The sequence below is a fragment of the Camelus bactrianus genome, chromosome 4 (genome assembly GCF_048773025.1).
Source record: "Camelus bactrianus isolate YW-2024 breed Bactrian camel chromosome 4, ASM4877302v1, whole genome shotgun sequence".
Taxonomy (NCBI): domain Eukaryota; kingdom Metazoa; phylum Chordata; class Mammalia; order Artiodactyla; family Camelidae; genus Camelus; species Camelus bactrianus.
In genome coordinates, this window is record NC_133542.1 from 37795918 (window position 1) to 37817537 (window position 21620).

General features: G+C 35.1%; 2 long non-coding RNA genes across 4 annotated transcripts in view; one reads left to right on the plus strand and one right to left on the minus strand.

Moving 5' to 3' along the window:
* LOC123616246 (uncharacterized) overlaps positions 1 to 21620 on the plus strand; it is a 65751-nt gene that overhangs the window by 19005 nt on the left and 25126 nt on the right. The window lies entirely within an intron of this gene.
* LOC123616245 (uncharacterized) overlaps positions 19388 to 21620 on the minus strand; it is a 94073-nt gene continuing 91840 nt past the window's right edge. The window contains exons 6-7 of one of the 2 annotated variants that reach the window (XR_012506390.1): positions 20864 to 21108; positions 19388 to 20400 (exon numbers count right to left, since the gene is read on the minus strand). This is a non-coding gene — a long non-coding RNA (uncharacterized LOC123616245). Of the gene's footprint in view, positions 21109 to 21620 lie in introns of both variants that reach the window. The other variant, XR_012506389.1, reaches the window with a different exon arrangement.

The following is a 21620-nucleotide window of genomic DNA, read 5'->3' on the forward strand; positions in this document are numbered from 1 at the left end:
GTCAGTATACTAGTGCTTTGTGGGTTATATGTGTTACAAATATCTCCTCTCAATTTGTGGCTTATATTTTTACTCTTTTGAGGGTGTCTTTGGATGAACGGAAGTTTCTGACTTTCATGAGATCTGTTGTATCACTTTTCTTTTATGGTAAATGTTTTTAATGTATAGGTTAAGGAGTTATTCTTTGCCCTGAAGCCAGAAAAAATTTCTCTTAGATTACCTTCTAAAAGTTTGACAATTTTACCTTTCATATTAAAGTTTTTTATCTACCTGGAATTGCTTTTGTCTTTGTGTCATACAACATCATTTATTTATTTTTCTTTTTTAAAATTGAAGTATAGTCAGTTACAATGTGTCAATTTCTGATGTACAGCACCATGTCCCAGTAGTGCCTATACATACATATATTCATTTTCATATCCTCTTTCATTAAAGGTTATTACAAGATTTTGAATAGTTCCCTGTGCTGTACAGAAGAAACTTTTTTTTAATCTAATTTTATATATAGTAGCTAACATTTGCAAATCTCAGACTCCCAAATTTATCCCTTCCCACCCCCTTTCCCTGGTAACCGTAAGATTGTTCACTATGTCTGCAAGTTTATTTCTGTTTTGTAGAGTTCATAGTGTCCTTTTTTTCTTTTTTTTTTTTTAATTCCACATACGAGTGATCTCATATGGTATTTTTCTTTCTCTTTCTGGCTTACTTCACTTAGAATGATGATCTCTAGATCTTGGCTACTGTATATAGCAAGACTATTTATTGATAGTTCCTTTTTATCTTTCTTATAATCTCAGTCATAAATTATGTTTCAATACATGCATTACTTTGTTTCTGTTTTCATTGAGTCATCTTAGTCTTTGTCCAAATGTATACTTTTCATTCACACAGTATGTATACAATTTTGTATTCTGCTGCTTTATTTCAGAAGTTACCCTATTTTTCATGTTTCCACACTGCTTTGTAATACTTGTGCCTGTACCCCTCTTTGAAGCTTTTTTGTTTATCCATTCCTTATTATTGGTCAGTTAAACTTTTTCCAATATATTTGATATGATAGAGAATGCCATAATGGACATTTTATCTTTTTCTTCTGCTTAGTAATATCCTCAGAGTATAATCCCAGGAGTATGAATATTGAGTAAGGGTAAGGATATTTTATGGTTTTAAATATTGTAAATTAAATATTGCCATACTCAATTCCAAAATGATGATTTCACTTTAACATTTTAATTTCCTGCCTCCAAGTTATTAGTATCACAGTGGTTTCAATAAGCATTTATTTGATTGCCCATGAGGCTAAATAGGTTTTCTTGAGTCTGTGTGTTGTGCATGTCTCCTCATGAGTGGGCCCCGCTCATTCTCTCTATATTGAAGTCTTGATTCTTTACATAAAAATGTGAATGGTCCCTTGATAAGTTGCAGATTTATACTAGATACTGTATAACTTGACTTCTTTTTTTTTTTTTTTAAGAACTAACTTCTATTTTAGGTGCATGCTTAATCGTTTTTGTTTTTTTTTTTTTTCCCCATTCTACCATTTTGGACAAATCACACAAGATTAATCTTGAGCTCTTAAATAGAAACAATGAAGTCCTTTTCCAGCTGCATTTTGGCACAGATGTGGCATCATCTCTCTGAAACCACTATCACTTATACTTCTGGGAACTGGAGATTGAATTACTGCTCTGCTCAGAGTTATCTGCAAAAACTGGCTTCAAAGATGAGGGTTTAAGTTTCTATCCCATTCAAAGCAGTGGCAGGCATAGAAGCAAAGCACAGTGAGTCATCCTCATCCGTCACAGCGCTCAGCTTAGCAGGCCCGTCACATCTGACGGTGCCCAGCGTTTAGATGAAGGAACATCAAGTGCTCTGTTAGCTAATTACACTAAGCTTGGAACCTGACTCCCGGAGTACCAAGGAGGAGATGCACACACAGCCTCTGCTTCTTCACATTGGCTATACACCTGAGTGCAATAAACCATATAGATTTCCTTGGACTGAACCCCAAGGTAAACCAACGCATATCCTGCTTCTTCAGTCATTCATTTTAGTTAAGAACTCACCCTTTCACTTGCCTAGACGTTATGGTGGAGAGTGTTTCACAGATACTGTGTCACTCTTCATTCTCCCTCTCTGCTTCCTCCCTCACACATCTAATAAACCACTGGAGTTTGTCTACTTGTGATTCATACATTTGGACCCAGCCTCTTTTCGTTAGCTCCGTTGTCTTAGCTCAGGTCCTTATCACTCATCTAGATTACTTTAATTCCTCTTAGTACATCGCTCTTCTTTCCCTCTTATCTGACCTTTATCCTCTGCATTTTGTGAGAACATTTTCACCTGCAAATAAAAAAACCAAACTCAAATTATGTTTATGAAATAAACAAACAAAAAATTTATTAAGTTAAAAAATTGAAGAAGAGAGTTGGCTTCAAGCGTAGCTAGATGCAGGTGTTCAAATGATGCTGTCAGAATTCTGTCTCTCTCTCTCCAGGCCTCAGCTCTGCTTTTTTCACCATTGACCTCCTTGGTCAGGTTCTGTCCACATCATAACAAAGAGACCCAAGGAGCCACATGCTTACATGAATGAGCCCTTTAGCTAGAAATTCCAGAGAAAAAAGCATGAAGACCATTAGCACGGATGTCATCCACCAATCCCATCCCCAAAGACTTACATTAAGCTCTCTTGGGTCAGGGGCCACTCCTGGGCCAGTCTGAGTATCAAGTTTGTGCCATGTACCCAGCCCGGTGGTGGAGAGGTAGAGACCCTTGTTTGTCAGCCCACCAGAATCACAGGGAGCAAGGAAGGGCCAAAACTAAGGGTGATGGGGCCACTGAAAATTGAAATTCACTAAATATGGCCACCAGAATTAGGTTTTTAAAAATGAAATTATAACCGTGTCTCTTTGAGTTTCCTGCTCAGAAACCTTTCAAAGGCTTCCATTTCTCATTAGATGAAGTTCAGCCTTCTTGCTTGGCAATAGGTACACAGACTAAAGGCTCATCCTACTTTCCCTGTTATCTCCCATCCGTTCCCTAATATATTTCCAGCTGTGAAACATCTATGCCATATAAATTATCACTGCCTTAATTTTCTTAATATATTTTAATCTTTGAAGTGTCTATAATTTATAATGCTGTACCCTCTACCATGAAAGCCTTAATTCCCCTTCTCTGGACAGCTTAAATATTATCTTCAATCTCCAGCTTCAATTTTACCTCTTCAGCTCTTTTTAAGCTCCACCAGTCAGTTGCTAACCCCTCTGTTATTATAGCACTTTGTGTTAATCTTGCTTATAATCTTAATCATAGTATTTTTTGGTTGTGATTATGTATCAGTTTTCTGTCCTAGATTTTGAGCAGCTCTAGGACAGGAACCATTTCTTAATTGTTTTTACTTTCTCCACTACACTCCTAGCAAATGCTCAAATAAACGTTGATTGACTGAAACCGTGCATGCAATGAGATCCCAGGTTTTTCTGTTAAAAGGTATTGAAAGTATGGTGTTTCCAACCAAGTTAATCTAGTCCCTCAAAAAGTAATTTGTGCTAAGGGAACTTATCTAATAATGTGACTCAACAGGGTGGCAGAAGTATGTTGGCATAGTAACTTATTTGCAATGCTGAAGACATTCTGTGGTTTGGAAACATTTCCAAGTACTGGAGTGAAATGTTATATAACAATACAAGAGATTATAGGTCTGAACAATGCAGTGTATTAAAACCATTTCCTTCTGGACTTGGATCCCCTGGCTACTATCCAATACTCTGTATTTCGACCTACTGACAGAGGAATGGTTGTTTTGAGACTCACACATTTTAGATAAACTAGGGTATTATATGTTCATGAAATGATATGTTTTAAATAACATTCTGGTCTTTTTCATGATGTTTTCCTCTCATAAATATCCACAACATAATTAGAGAACAGAAGACAACCATTTTAGCAAGACTTGAACTATTAATATTGAGCACATTCAGAACTTTTTTTTACAATGTGGCCTCTGTCTCAGAGCAAGGCCCCCACTGTCTCCTTTCAGTCTTTACCAAAGAGGTGATTATCTCCACTAAATTCAGGGCACAAAAGTCATAGAATTCTAGGAGGCACTATTTACATACAAAACAATGTGGTCACATGGAATTCAGTATGTTTACTAGGTTCTGGGGTATGTAAGTTAAGGTTGAATTAGACTTTTGATGCAAACAGCAACACCTACCACAAAAATGCTCTTGTGGGTACCACCACAACAACCAAGTATAAACAAGACCTCAGGTGTACACACAAGGTCACAAGGTGTGTGCATCTTTACAAAAGACCATGTATAAAGGCTTTTGAGGTTGTGATGAGATGCAAATTTATAAGAATGCCATGGGAAAAAAGCCATGGATTGCATAACAGCAAGTGTGGAAATTAGTTTACACTCCTTAGTACCAAATAATGCTGACTCATTGTGCAAGAAATTAAAGGTCATTTCTTAATGTAGATTAAGTCCAGGAAAAACTGCACTTTTCTCAGGTTAAAAAAGTGGCCTTTGTCAACAGATGTTGTACGAAGTCACGTGCCCAGTGGGGGCTTTTGTTTAGCATATTAAATTATCCATCAAGACAGACAGATTCAGAGGTCAATGAGACCCACCTCATGGTGCCATCTTCCAGAAATGTCACAGTTCAGGTGTGTTCTTTACTGACGAAGTCTTTCTTTTTTTTGTATATGTACATTCTAATCAAGTGGATGTATCCTTCCAAAAGGTTTGAACGTATAAGATCGTAAGGCTGGAAAGTGCTGTGGAGATTATTTCATTTTACTATTTTATTTTGAAAATTAAAGAAGTAGTAAAGAAATATTCACTAGTCATTGTAAACTACCTATAACAAGACTAAATATCAATTTTTTGGGCCAAATGGGAACCCAAGAATGGTTTGCCATTGAACCCAGTCCTTTTGCAATGATAATTATCAGGATTATTAAACAATTTTCAGAACTTTCTGTAGTGTTTTTATAATTTTCAGGAATGTGGGCCAAATAATCAGCAGTTTGACGGGGGATGAAACAGTCTACAGGTACTCAAAATAGATACAATATTTGAATGCCCCATATTTTAGGGGCCCACTTGGAACTACAGCTTACTGCTTTCTTTTTTTTTACTTTTTTCTTCCTCACTTTACTGGAAAGATATCCTGAGTTAATAATCTGAAGGACGATTCTGATCTACGTTTTTGGCTCTTTAATGACTAGATTTCTTGATATAGTCTCAAGTGTTAGTTCTTTGATCTTCCACCGAAGCCTGCTACACACAGGAGTTATTGTATGTGCTGGAGCTTGGGGGAAAGTGCTTTGAATAACTCTACTTCTGTTCTGTGTTACTGCTCAGATCTTTATCTTCTGTCCCTTAGTATTCTGTAAACCTGTGTCAGCTGTTGCCAGCATTACCCACTGACAGCTTAAACACATTTAGGAAGATGTGTTTGTGAATTCTGGAGAGTGTCTTTCATTCGTCTTTCAGTTCTTAGTGATAAACAACTGATTTTCTTAATAGTTCACATGTTTTGAAAAGGCCTATACTAAGATTATGATGTAGCGTTGAGGGGATGCCAACTCTCGAAAACAAAATCCAGAACCTCAAAAGATGTTTTCGCTGGAGGCAGAGTCACCAAAGAGAGGTCCATTTTGAATCCCAACTGGCTCCAGATTTGTTCTCTCATTTCCCTTTTCCTGTGGTGCTGATTTTTCCTTATACTAGAGGTTCCTTGGAATATGTCGAAGCCAGGCTGGATTTTCAGACCTTTATTAAGTACGTAGAAAAAACAGAAGATAAATAAATACAGAAAACATAAGATTTGTTTTCTTTCAGGAAAAGACATGTGGATTTCTTTCAAGGCCAGGAATTAGCCTTATTTCTCTAATCCCTGACACTTAGTACAGTCTTGACATATAGTAATTATTTTACACATCTTAAATGAATGAATGCATGAGTGACTAAAATACTAAGTAATTTGGATAATAAAGTACGCATGGCTAACATGCAAGTCTATACTATAGTTTGAAATTTCTAAACTCCAGCTCTGAAAGCCTAGACAGATTTCATAACTCCCTGGCTTTATTCCTTATTTCTTAAGTCTGATCGCTGCTCTTGTGGGAATCGCCATCTAAAACCCTGACCTTCCAGTTGCTCCCTGGACATCTGGGCCAAGTTATGATAAGGAGAGGCAGATTCCCCACTGCTGCTCAGTGAGGCTCCAGGCTCCGGTGCAGATGGTTGGCATCTGGGCTGTCTCCATCCCCTCCAAGCCATGCTCCATGGCACAGGCTGAATTGTCTTTTAAAATACCGAAAGAGAAACAGACTAGAATGGTGGTTACCAGGGGCTGAGGGGTTGGGGAAAATGGGGAGACACTGGTTAAAAGAGTATAAATTTCCAGTTATAAGATGAATAAATCCTGGGGCGTGAATGTACAGCACAGTGACTATAGTTAATAATAACTGTTTTGTACACTTGAAAGTTGCTAAAAGAGTAGATCTTAAATGTTTTCACCACAAAAAAGAGATGGTAATTATGTGACGGGATAGAGATGTTAGCTAACACTGTGGTGGTTATCATTTTGCAGTATATTCATGTATCAAGTCAATATGTGGTACGCAATCTTACACAGTGTTAGATGTCAACTGTATTTCAATAAAACTGGAAAAAATGGGAGGGATTTCTTTTCATTCTTTTTTAATTGAAGTATAGTTGATTTACAGCATTGTGTTAGTTTTTTGTGTGCAGCATAGTGATTGTTACACATTTATATATGTTCTTTTTCATTATATGTTATTACAAGCTATTGAATATAGTTCCCTGTGCTATATAGTAGACGCTTGTTGTTTATTCTGTTTACAAAATAGTTTGTATATGCTAATCCCAAACTTCCAATTTATCCCTTCTCACCTTTCTCCTTTGATGTCAATAAGTTTGTCTTATATGTCTGTGAGTCTGTATCTATTTTATAAATAAGTTCATGTGTCATTATTTTAGATTCCACATATAAGTGATACCATACAATATTCATCTTTCTCTGTCTAATTTACTTCACTTAGTAGGATAATCTCTAGGTCCATCTATGTTGCTGCAAATAGCATTATCTCATTCTTTCTTATGACTGAGTAGCATTCCATTGTGTATATATATACACTGCAACTTCTTTATCCAGTCATTTGTCACTGGACATGTAAGTTGCTTCCATGTCTTGGCTGTTGTAAATAGTGCTGCTATAAACATTAGGGTGAATGTAACTTTTCAAATTAGAGTTTTCTCCGGATATATGCCCAGGAGGAGAAATTGCTGGATAATTTGGTAACTCTATTTTAGTTTTTAAGGAATCTCCATACTGTTTTTCATAGTGGCTGCACCAAATTACATTCCCACCAACGGTATAGGAGTGTTCCATTTTCTCTACACCCTCTCCAGTATTTATCATTTGTGGACTTTTAAATTATGGCTATTCTCACCAGCATGAGGTAATACCTCATTATAGTTTTGATTTGCATTTCTCTGATAATTAGTGCTATTGAGCATCTTTTCATGTGCCTATTGGCCATGTGTACGTCTTCTTTGGAGATATGTCTGTTTAGGTCTTCTGCCCATTTTTTGATTGGGTTGTTTGTTTTTTTCTTATTGAGTTGTAGGAGCTGTTTTTATTGTGGACTTAAGGTCACTGCTTTTCTGAGGAGAAATATTTAAATCAGATTTAACAATAATTTCCATCAGGCTATTTATAATGAGAAATTAAAGTGTCATCTATTTAATTATTTTGTTACCCTTAATTAAAATGTTAACTGAGCACAAAATAAAATAAAATACCAAAGGATCACTCCATTTCTTTGCTTAAAACTCTTAAACAACTTCAAAATCCCCAAATCATTTACAAGCCTTACAGATCATTTTTAAATGGCTTAAAAATTTAATATGGCTTAAAACAGTATTTTTTTCACAAGTTAAATCAAATAATTGGTGAAATTAATTATCCAACTAAAATGTAATGATATCAATTTAGTGGGCTGAGATGAGCATTTTTGTTACTGCCACACAACAGGCCAATATATTGAGAGATGAGGTGTTGTGGCAAGGAGTAAGAGACTTTATTGAGAAAGCCAGCAGACCAAGAAGATGATGGACTAGTGTTTCAAAGAGCCATCTTACCCAAGTTAGAATTTAGGCTTCTTTTATACTAAAGGAGAGGGTGGTGTGTGGCTGGTTGTTGTAGACTTCTTGGTGCTGGCCAGACCCCAGAGGCATTGTGATGACCCTCTGTTCCTGCAGTTGTTCAGCAAGTCTAGTCACAGTGTTCCTGTAAACCTCCAACAAGACAAATGGTATTCCCTATTCTGCAATTTTTAAATCTCTATATGAATGAGAAGTGTCACACCTTTAAAGGTCAAGGTCAGGAGGTAGAGGCTTGAGAATGAACTATCATGTTTATTTCAGGCAATAGTCAATATCCTTTCACAAAGGTGTAGCATCAGCATGACTAAGCACAGGCAGCAGGGCACAAAAGATAGAGCCCAAAGAATAGACCCGATATGGAGTCAGATTTGTTCTTCTCTTAAGATTTTTTAAAATAAAGTTCAGTAGACTATATTAGAGTGTATTGTATGGAGTAAGGGTCAGTATTTCAAGATTTTTTTATTATTACTATATTAAATATGATGTATGAAAAATATCATATCATACATTAGAGCTCAATAAATATTTGATGGGGAAAAAATGAATGTTGCTAAAACTAATCATCCCTGAGAAATAACTGTCCTAGGGATAGACATCCTATTAGTAGACTCTTGGAAAAGGAGCAGCATAACTCAGTCAAAGAGCAACATTTTAAGGACGAATGCCAGGGCTCTTATCAGCAGGGTGCTCCTCCCAGGTATCTATCCAAATCTGCCCCTCATGGCCTGGTTGGATAATGAGTCATTGGGTCCATCAGTCTTACAGGAGGAGTGCTTAATAAAGAGAATTCTCATTAAAATTGTGATTTCTTAGGAATAGTCCTGAGTTCAGAATCATAAGCCCTTTTCAGTTCTTTACTTCTGTGCGTTTCACAGTGATGTAACCGAGGATCTAACTTTATAGATCTTTTCCCCGGGCTCCTGTACGATGTGAGAAGACCCACTGGCCTATCTCTGCTCTGCATTTCAGGAGACTATGAACCGTAAATTACACTGCCTGCGCCTATTCGGAACCAAGTCATCTTATTAAAAGATCAAGACCTTGAGAGAAAAAATAATTCGTCCCTAATTTAGATACTTTCTGTGGGTAGGAAATGACAGAATAGACAACCTGGGTTAATACATCACAGGAGTTACCAACTAATCAAACGATCTGTGAAAGTTAGTCAATAATTACTTTAAGAATTATCCTCAAAACAGTTCCTGAAAAGGGTTAATTTGAGTATATGTAATTGCTAGAGAACATAAATTATATACCAAATTCACATGCATTTGTGAAAGTTGAGCTAATTACTGGCAGTGGGAAGCAAAGAATAGACCCCCAACTAAAGTATCCTTCACAGAGGTCGATGACTGTAATAGGTGATCAAAATGCACGGATATTCCTTGCAAGTGACTTTTAAAATTTTTCTTCAGTAGTTCACAATGTATTAATTATTCCAATTTGGAAAATCCTAACAGATTTGAGACATAGTTCACAATATAGTAATCACTCCAATTTGGAAAATCTGAACAAAAAATAGAGATGCTGGAACAAGTGAAGAGAGCCTTGAGTTAAGAGCCCAGGGTCCCCGTTCCAGTCTTTTAAAAATCAGCAGTGGGGGCCTGAACATGGGCAGGCACTCAGGCTCCCAAGTCCTCTGTGTCGCCCGCTGGGAAGCAATGTTTTGGACTGGATGGACCTGCCTTTCAATCTTTATCATGCGTAATTCTATGTGTACTTTATACTTCCAGCTTCCTCATTAAGGTACTTATTTGCCATGGATGATAATAACCAGACTTAAAAGACATATCTAAAGAGAGCAAATTAAACATTTAACATGTGTTTTTCCTACTTAAAAAAAAATTTTTGCATTCAAATGTTTTAAGGAATAGTTGACTCAGGTTTTCTCTATTAAATATAATGTGAATAGACAAATAGATCCCCAATCTCACACTAGGTTACAGATTAAGTCCTTAATTGTCAGCTTGTGTTGCTAAAAGCAATTGGGGTTAAACAGCTTTCAGCTTTCCCTGAAGTAATCTTTGTTTCAAAGTCAAGATTCAGATAGCCTCTTGATTTTTACATATTTGATATCTGGGCAATAAATCTGTAGGTAAATATTTTTGCAATTAGGCATCATGTTAATTACCTTACACTTTGAGGCAGGTAAAGAGGAGGACTGATACCATACATGTGGTCATATACGATAACAAGGAATAATTGCTTAGTAGTGAAACACTTTCTCCTGTTTAACATTGGGAAATGCTTTGTCATTATATGATGATCGGGGTTAAATTAGTTTAATGCTAAAGTTCATAGTGAAGATAAAGGTTGTTCTTTAAAAGACTATTCATGTTCAAAATGCTTTGTCATTATGTGATGATTGGGGTTAAATTAGTTTGACGCTGAAGTTCATAGTTAAGATCAAGGTTGTTCTTTAAAAGACTCCTTCCCCCACGCACCATACCCCTGGTTGAATGCTTAGAAATAGGATAGTATAGGCATTATTGAGCTTCCTAAGGAAAGCTTTTCACCTTAAAAAAAAAAAAAAAAAGGTAAAGATATGTGCAGAAATTGCTAGAAAAAAGATTCTATTATTTTCCTGTATTCATGCTAGACTATATGATACAAGGGGGATTATTTTAAGTAATACTTCATGAGATATTTATTGAGCATTTACAATGCTTCAGACACTACTGTGGGCTTATTTGTAAGGGCAAGAAAACGCTGGAAAAGGTCCACTCAGGGAGACTGCAAAATACTGGGGAATTAATGGTTAGGTAAATGTTCTTGACTTTTAAGACACTAGTTTGTTTTGAAGGCAGGGATTGGACCTACCGATTTGTTGCCATATAATTTTGAAATTGTTCTCTAAGTGTGCTTCCATGGTAACTTACTCTCTTCCCTCTCTCTTCACTTGATTAATTACTACTCAGGTCTTAGCATTACTAGGACTTTATTTTGGAAAATTTTCCCTGACACTTAAGACTGTTTGGGCTCTTACAGCACCCAATGCCTTTTAACTGTGGAACTTACCACACTAGGGTGTCTATGAATCTGTCATATCCACTTGGCTATTACAGGGCTGTGTTTTGCTAGCACTATGCCCCCTGGCAACATGGCTTAAAGTAGATGTATTCAATAAATAATTAATGATTACATGAATAAACATTTATCATGATCCTTGCTAGGGAGGCGATGCAAGAAACCATTCTTTTTGTGCACTAGGTACATAACAGATTTAGAAAAAAATTATGAAGACAGAGCACGGTAAATTCAGAAGCCTAAACTTTTCTCCAAGAGAGCTCTGGGCCCCAAAAACTATGAAATGATTTAGACTCTCCCGCATAGCATTGGAAGTGTTGTTTAACATAAGAGGTTGTTTAACATAACTGTGTGGAGTAGGTCCCCCTGAGGAACAGGACTGTTAAAAGCAACTACATCCATTTCTGGATACCTCACTTCAGTCCAGTGTGATGCCAGGTACATGCTGCCTCTTGCTTGGCCGCCTGGGATAGAGTGACACCCTTGCATTGCATTTCATTCCCTTGATTATTTACATAATCCCTCTGACTGTGCCTATCAATTTACAGACCAAAAGGAATCCCATCATAAGCTCACTAAGTCATATACTTGGCTGCATCATACAAATGTGTTTTACCTGGATTATGTCTGGCAGCGCAAGCCCCCAAGTGACTGTAATTTCGCTGTACTTGACAAAAGTCTCCCTACAGACAGGGCGGGGAGGGGAGAATACCTGAGGTGTAGGGAAACCAACCCTGGTAAGCATAATCACCCCGATAACTTGTCTTCCTTCCACTATTCCTTTACTCCGTCCTTCTATTTCGTTTAAAAAGAAATATATTTAAAGCCGTATTGAATGAAAAACTTCCAGTGCCAACCTCTTTGAAAACTTCATGCTCATGACAAGCTATTATACTGTGATCATTGGTGAAATAATTAACTTTGAGAGGAAAGGTGGTTCATTGTCATTCCCCTCCCCAAATTATGAAGTTTGTTAGGTCCCTAAATATTTTGAAAGGTAAGATAGACCACCATGTTAACATTTTAAAATATATAAAATGAAAATACATAGATATTACTCAAGACATAAATTGAAAAAGAAGCTCTTTATGAGTAGAGGGATGCAAAGTAAATCTTGGCTGCAAACAATAACATAATTATGACAGTGCCTACGGTTCATTTATGTGTTTACAAGTTTATAGACTAATAAAATGACATAGCACTAAAGCATCAGAATGTCTGAAAGTGCCAAGAGAACTGAATACCATTTCACTGGTCTACTTTAGATGAACTTCCCGATACTGAGATGAAGAAAAGTAAGAAAGGCATCTGAGTACATCAACAGTTTAATCAATGGTCTAATACATCAGTGTTGTCCCACAAGAGATTTTTTAATTCTCAAACAAGCACTGAAACAGACTTCACAAAGATTTTGTTGAGCGTTTTAAAACATTGAGAGTTTCCCATTTGTAGGAGCAAGTTCCTTGAAACAAACAACTGAGCCTGATCAGAGACCCATTATCTCCAATATGATCAAAGTCAAGAAATATTTAATAAACATATTACTAATTATATTCTCCTTTATTTTTTGCATTATTAAAATACAAAATTCAATGCTATCATTATCAGGACATTATCAATTAAAGTCAAGTCCTGGAGAAGTTCTGTTTCAAAAGTTGTCCAAATAGGCCTTAAACACAGGTGCAAGAGGAACCTGATATCCATACATACGTAAAGCCCCGGGTGAGTGGATCTGAGCTGGGAGTGAGGGCACATGCTTTCTTGGCTCTTGGTTCTACTACGTGACGTTGGACAATTGTGTGTTGCCTTTCACTATGGTGATGGTTCTCAAAACTCACAATCACCTGGAAGATTCGTTAAAACACAAATTGGTGTGTCCCACACCCAGAGTTTCTAATTTAGTAGGTTGGGATGAGGCTCAAGAACTTGCATTTCCTACCGATTCCCCAAGTATTCTGAATGCTTTTGGCATGGGACAGGATTTGAGAACCACTGCAATACACACATCTCCCAATCCAATCTCCCTCTTTACTTAGGAGGGAAGCAGAGGGCTAACAATGGCAGAATGTGTTATGCTCTTTAGATGACACTGTAGGAGTGATGTGCTTTTTAATGGGCATGGAGGCAGGAAAGGAGGGAAAAAGAAGCACACATTTGGCTCCAGCTCTTAATATTTTCAGTTTTCTGATTTTATCAACAAAAAGATGGGCCTCACATTTGCAGCCAAAGAACCCAGAGCCATCTAGGGGAAGAGTGAAGAATGTACCAAAAGATTCCAAGTACAGTCTCCATCTCTCCATAACTCTGCCCTTGCCTGTAATATATCCTGGGGCTCAAAACCCCAAAATGACACATAAATATAAAGGGGTAAAGCTGGCCAGCAGTCATCCTGCTGGTAGGAATATGTAGATCTTTCCTTACTTACACAAAATGACAACTCTCGAGAATGCATATCGGTGGTTACCAGAGGCTGGGAGGAGGGTGCTAACAGAGGGAAAGTGCTTAATGTGTAAGAGGTTCTATTTTGGGTGATGGAAATGTTTTGGAACTAGATAGAAGTGATCTTTGCACAACATTGTGAATGTACTGAATGCCACTGAATTGTTCATTTTAAAACGATTGATTTCTAGATTCTGAATTTCACCTCAGTAAATTATTTAAATAAATAAATAATGAAATGCCCTCCCCCAAATGACAACTCTCAACAGCTTTGTGTTCAGAAAGGAGCAACTAGGTTGGATGTATTATTTAAGTAAAAATTATGAAGAATTATTATGCTTTAATTTTCTACATTTAAACAGAAAGAGACATGTTCTTTGTTATACATATGAATATTCACATTTACAATGGCTACATGTGACATTAGACAGTGATGAGAAACACCTTCCAGTAGGAGCACCAAAATATGAACAAGATTTAGTTAACTTATAAACTTGCAAAGAATATCAAGATGGAGCTTCCTTTTGTCAGCTGGAACTCAAAATAAAAATATGCGAAACAGTATTTTTCTACACCCCAGATGATGTATTACTTATTACAAGCAGCATTACACACAATAAAATGCCAGTATAAAAATTGTCAGGTGTATTAACAAACTGTCTGCAATGGGATTTGTCTTGTAAAAGCTATTTTCTTTTAAAGAGATGAGGTTGCATGCTTTTCTTATTGCACGTCATTCTCTGCATAGAACACTGCTTTATCACTGCAATTCACTGCCTCTTCATGGAGTTAGTAGACAGCTCAGCATATTTATAGTGGCACAAATTATATTGCTGAAGTAAATACTACACTGCTTCTCTATTCAGAGGACATCATGAACAGGCGCATAATAAGACATTTGCTTTCTCTGAGAGAAATTACATGAGCACTTTGTGTAATTTTCAATGGGAGGGAGAAGAGTTTGTGAACCTAGAACCTGTGTCATTTACCTGTGAAAGTCATTCGGGTTCATGCCAAGTCAGGTCCAGATACAAAGTTGTTTATAGAGCTGAATAGATTTTGCAAATTGAAAAGATTTAGTAAAGGAAGGCTTAAAATTTTAATGATGAATTGCTCCCAGTATTCTGGACACTTTCTCACTGGTTTGGGGTAGTAAAAGCATCCAGACAATGAAAGCTTGCAGTGTTTTTTTTTTCAGTATATAATTTTAAAATAACATAATTTTTGAGGAAAGTAATTTTATGCAACTGTCTATTATAAAATTTCAGTGTTTTTCATCTCATCAAAGTGTTAAACACAAGGAAGTTATTTTGAGATATTTTTAGAAAACTGAGATATAGATATTTTAAATTCATAAAATTATGAAAAGTGAAAATATTTAATTTCTGAAATTGGGTGTGCAGATTTAACATATATTTTTACATATTGAATTAAAGAAAACTTTCAAGGTCAGTTAAGCAAAAACACATGAAAAATCTGAATGATAGTTATCCATTGAAAAGGGGAAGATTATTACACTCAAATTTGCTTTCCTATAGAGAACATGTATTCAGGATTTTCATTACAATACTTAATGGTGACTAAGTTGGTATAAAATAATAGAACAAATCTTCAGGGATTTTTTTTCCCCATCAAAATAATAAAGCTTATCTCTAAAAAGTGAACATTCTCCAGTACATGTAAAAAGGATATAAAAATAGAAAAAAATAATGCAGTAAAACTTGCAGCAAACAATTTTTTTAATGCTTCGTCAGTTTTTGCAGTTCTTGCATTGTCCCAGGGACTAGGAATGTGAGTAGTTTGGTTGCACATATTGAGAATTTTGTTCATAGTTTCATTTTCCAAGTAGCAACTCAAAAAAAGTCATATAAAGGATCACAATTATATACTCCAAATCCTTCTTCTGTATTAAAAGGATACTCTTAATAACAAAGAAATTGAGTTTTTCCCTTCCTTCTTGAAAGTAAAGGATACAAGGTTCTTGATTTTTAGAAGATGAATAGGAGGAGATACTTTTTTTTATTGAGGTAACATTTGACTTACTAATTTTTAAATAGAAAAGTATGAATGTGACTATTACAGATATAAAAAGCCCTCATGAAAAAAGATGACAATCAACAGAGTAAGTTAATAAGCATGTGTAGGAAATTAATATTTCAACAAAGTAGACACATTACAAGATATTTTATATAAATGTATGTATTTTGTTAAAATATTGCTTTTTGAGTTTGATTAATAATTTACTTATTTATTTGAATATTATTTTTTAAAAATTTGTTACATTTTCTGGTGCCATACCTTAAAAAATTCCAAATCATATCTGATGATTAATAAAGACTTAGTATAAAAAAAAGGAAAAACCCAAAAACAAAGTAATGAATTTTTCACATGTTGAATTAATAACATTTTGGATATATTGAGTTACATAAAATATAATCCATAACATTTTTAAATTTGCTTGTTTTAATATTTTTAACATGGCTACTAGAAAATTTTAAATATGGCTTGCATGTATTTTCAATGCAACAGTACTGATCTACACTTTAAATAGAAATTCAAACTTAAAAGTTTTGCAGTTTAGGAAATCTGTGGCCCTTATTACTACATGGATTTTAGAGCATAGCCATTTCATATGGTCACAGCTATATCTAACCACATAGGACATGTTTCTCCTTGGTTGTGAGACCATTTCAATTGTTAGTAAATGTTCACAACCCAAATTAGATTAATATCTTATATTTATTAGTAATAAAATATAGTAAAAATATAGTAATAAAATATTTGTTAGTAATATAAATACAGTAAACTATTAATAGTTTATATTAATATATTTATATTGACATTTAATATTAGATTTAAAAACTGAACTTTTAAATTAAAATATGTTTTCTGAGTCACAGTGTACATTTGTAAAAGCTGTTTACAACACAAGGGTTCCTAAGTAAACCCAACCTGTACTCCACTCACCAAGCCCTTGCCCTGGCAAGGTCGCTCATTTGCATGGAGGACTCAGCTCCATTCTTTCTAATTGGCACAAAAATAGCATAGGGATTAGCTAATTCTGCATGTTTGCATCAAGATGTAATATTGCAATGTTTTAAAAAGCATTCTCAGCACATTGTTTTCTGCTCAAGTCATCCAGGTAGAGTGCATTGATCTTTCAACATGATATGCAGTAAGAGTTCTGATACTGCCTTTCATTTGCCAAAGGTTTTATTACTCTCCCAGCTTTCACATATATTTTATCAGTATTCTCATAGTAATGCTAGGAGATAAGTAAAGCAGGTACTGTCCTCATTTTTACAGCAGAGAAAATGGAACTGAATTTCCTTTCTGGATGGAAACAGAGCACAGAATTCCCACATTTTCCCTTTGCAAATGAAATTGTAGCTCATGATTTGTGAGGCACCCCACAGACATAAATATCGCAAGTAAAAGTGAATGTAACACGTGTAGGCTACAACAGATGATAACAAAAGGCAAACATTCAGCCATATTTTTGGTTTCTAAAACTCAATCAAAATTTTGGTTTCTAATAACAATATTTAATCATGTTTTGTTACTTAATTTATATATTTTAAAAGAGTGAAAAAAAATACTGGCTACGTAGTATCCCCCAAATCTGATTTATTTATTAGAATTTTCATTCTGTACCACTTATCTCAGTGAGCCTATGGAACGAAGTTCTCCCTTGAAAACATTCCTGAAAATAACAGCTATACCTTTGAGAAACAACTTTACATTATAGTCAACTAAAATCTAATTTTAGTTAATAATCAACAATGTTTTATGCTACATATTTTATTTAAACATAAGAAAAAAACAACTTAGTTAATGCTTTTGTGAATCTAGAAGGCTCTGAGGCGAATATCTTTAAGATAATTCCTTAATATCCGTTTTGGAAGAGTATTAGTTGTTTCTTATTAAATGTAGATTTCTTAAGTAGCTGACATTTATTTTGTTTCCTACCACCTGATCTTGGTACCTTAAAATTTGTTTTTCATTTGTTTTACATTTATTCATGTTCTAATGGCTCCCAGTGATTTTCAACTAGAATTTTCTTGAGTGAATTTTGAGATCTTTCTATATATACAAGGAATATTCTTTTTACCTATGTGTTTGAAAAGAAAAAACCCTCTATGTGTTAAATGTTAATGACTCATTCATACTGATTATATTCTTAACAGTTACCAAGTTTTAATCATTGGACAGGAGGCTTATAGATCACTTGATTACAGTAAATGGTGTGTATATTTAATCATACCAATTATTATGCCTTTCTTTGATGTTTTTATAAATAGCATGTTTGTTCACTGAAATAGATTTTGAAGAATGGAATGTCTTCCCTTTTCATGAAAGTTGGCTTCGTAACCTGTACACAAAAGCAAAGTTTTGTTTTGGGATATCAAACCACACCGCCACTGCCAGATTATCAGGGAATTGGAGGTATGGATCCACAACGTTTTGTATTTATTTCATTCTCATGTTTATCAAACCACTCTGGGCATCAAAGAGATTATCCAGGCACTTACTTCATTCATATTTATTTGAAGGGGGATCTTAATAAAACGTGACAAAAAGGGAATTCATTTTAAAAAGAAAAACATAAATTCACCCCAAACTATCACCCATACTACTCATTCTGTAAATCATGTAATGGGCATTGTCATTTTGACATGTAGAACATTTCTCTTCTTCCATCACCTTTGAATTAATTGGATTGTAAAGGGTAGGGCAAAGGAGCGAGGGGTGGAATTTGGAATGTGCAATGGCTCCCATTGCTATTTGTATCATTGGAACATTTTGAAGTCAGGTAGATCTTAACCTAATAAGGGAAGCCCCACTGGCTTTCTGTCTCCTCCAGACAATAAAACAACGTAATTGTGTCTGTGCCTCTCTTTTCAATTGTTCCACTATAACACAGATTGAGAAGTAACTACAGATTCTAATTAACTCAAATTAGACTAATGAGAGAGATGATAAGTACTACAATATGAAGACTAGGAAATTAATCCTAATTTTAAACCTCAAAGATGTTGAGTACAAAGGAAATAAATGTTAAAGGAACAAATTAGGCCGCTGACTACTTCACAGATATTGGAAGTTAGTGCCAACCAATCAATGGCTTTACCCCATTTGAACGTAAATTTCTGACTTTCTCCAAAAAAGGATTTCAGCACCTAAAGGAGGATAGCCCAAGTTTCAAAGCGATATTAAGCCTTTTCTTGTACTTCTTGCACTTGATTCTGCATTTATTATTAGCTTGGGGATGGGAAGGGTAGAAGTGGTAGGAATAGGAAAGACTTTATTGATTTAAAAATAATTTATTGATGTGAAAACTTGCTTAGCAAGTTTTTTAAACTTTAGAAAATATATAAAGACTGAGTATTACAATATGTTATTAAAGACATTTAAAAAGATGTATGAGAGCTTTTATTCTAATTTTGTTGTTTGAGGAAGTCATTAATTATAGATGTACATTAATAAAATTCCTTATTGCAAATGTTCACAGCATTCTATTATCCCATAATTTACAACTCATTAAAAATTTAACTTTTATACTGTTGTTTCTATTGTTTACTAAAATCTCTCTAAGTTCTCAATTGTTTACTATGAAATTATACTTGTAGAGAAAAGATAGTCTTTTTTAAAAGTGTTGCAAGATTTTCCTACAATAGCCCATAATCATAAATTAAGGATTTATAATATCATAAATCCATAGTATATGATAGATTTATTTGTAAGTATGTTTGCAATTCTAATCCCTGTTACATATAGGACTTAAGACAGCAAAAAAGTAAAATAAAAATGCATTATAGTAATAAGATACAGAGCAATCTGACTGAAATTTTAAAAATCAAACCACATAAAGGAAGAAAATGAAAATGAACACTCTTTGGATCAGTCCAGAGGGCATATAATCAAATATCAAACCTACGTAGAATTTTCTGCAAACCAAAGTAAAAGGAGAGGTGAAGTAGGCTGCGTGACTCTTACTGTTAAAAAAGAGAGAATCACATTAATTCTTCAGAGGAAGCAATGTTTTTAAGAAATAATTTGAAGTCTTTTGAATAGGAACTCATACTGTGGCTCACCAAGTAATAATCTCCTCAACAAGTCTAGAGTTTATAGTAGATGTTTGGTATATTTATAAGAAAAGTTTAGATTGATATTCCAAGTAATACTCAAAAGAAAGTTTTGGTGAGGTAACTTAAGCCAGTTTGTTCATTCACACTTATTAGGGTCTGTTTGGTTCATTTCTGGTCCCAGTCCTCCTCTCCCCTTCTTTGTCATGGGTAGCGTTGAGCTCCGTGCACCCTCTGCAACTTACCAAGTGGTATGTTACAGCAAAAGCAAGTTGCGGATACAAGTCAACGTAAACAGATTTATTACCAAGGTATGAAAACATTCAAACAACCTGTTCTTCAAACTAGGTGAAATTTTAGCGCTCTGTCCTTTAGCCGTTGACCAGTGCCTTGCATGAAAGGTTCTTTGGAGGCCCACGTGACAGTAGTTTTGAGGATCAGCTACACATCTAGCTGAAATTAGGTGAGCTCTTTATTTTGCTTGTGGGCCGTGGGAAAGAACAGGAGTCCTAGGACCAGGACACTTGTTTTGAAGGCTAGCACAGGGTTGGTTCACCTTTCAAATCATCTTTACAGCGGGAGCAAGTATCTCAGGTATCTCCTCTGTTTTATTTCAGATGGAGATGTCCTTATTAGAAGTCACTGTTTTTGGAAGACATGCAACACTGATTAAAGTCTTTCAAATGCAATCTAATTATGCTAATTAGGCTACTTTGAATGTTAATAATCCATTCTATCAAGTAGATTAGAGTTAAATTAGACCCCCTTTATCATATTAACTATGCTGAGATGTTTAAAATAAATTGTAGGCAACAAAACAAGAGTTGTTACAATCTACTCGTGAGAGGACTCAGGGTTTTCCTAAGACGTCTCTATCAACTCTTCCCTTGAATATCTACTAATACAAACCTTCTTTATGAATACACACAACTTATTTAATCTGTAATAATAAAAACAAATATTCTTTTTTCAGTACTTTATGCATAGTGTTTTATATTTCAAAGTATTCCTCATATATCATTTAATTTATCTACTGGAAACTGGTAAATTGAAACACAGTAGTGACCATTATCTCCATTATACAAAAGAAAGTAGACGGGTGCACCTTGGCAGATTCTCCAGAGCCACACAGTGAATTTTAGTGCAGTTGGCAATTCCGGTGTAGTAGTTTTCCATTGTGTGATTTCTCTCAGTGATATTTCATAATATTCCTCCTGCTTCCAGGAAAGTCTACAGGAGGAATGCATTTATATTTTTTTTACCTTTCACTTCCTCTAATTACTCAACATAGTGATTTTAAACATTCTCTTTGGCTGGGTAAGAGTATGCTTTTAAGTCCTCTGATGATTCCTGAAAGGAAAAAAGAAAAAGCCACCAACTGCTTCGTTAGGGAGTTAAACTGTAAATTGAATCCTATTCTTATTTAGCCAAGTTTGAATGGTAGTCTGTCCCTCACAAAAATTACAAAATATTTACCACATAATAAGCCTAGTTTAAAATACAAATGGACATTTTGCTCTAATTATTTTGTACAGAGGAGTTCAAAAAGTGGAGTATTTCAGGCAAAATTCTTAAACTTATTTTTATTCTTTGTCTTATAATTAGACAAATAATTGTCTTATAGAATTGTCTTATAATTAGTGGTCTCAACTTATAATTCACTTCTTCTCCACTATCCATGTTTTCTTTAAAGGGAATTATCTCCTCCTAAGGAAGTAATACTGCTTCACAAAAAAGAGCACTAAATATGAATCGGACAGAATGAGTTTGCTTTGTCCCATTTCTGCCAATTATTTGCTAAGTGACTTTGCCTTAAATGTAGTTCCTATAACTACAGTTAAACCTGGATTGGAACATCCGAG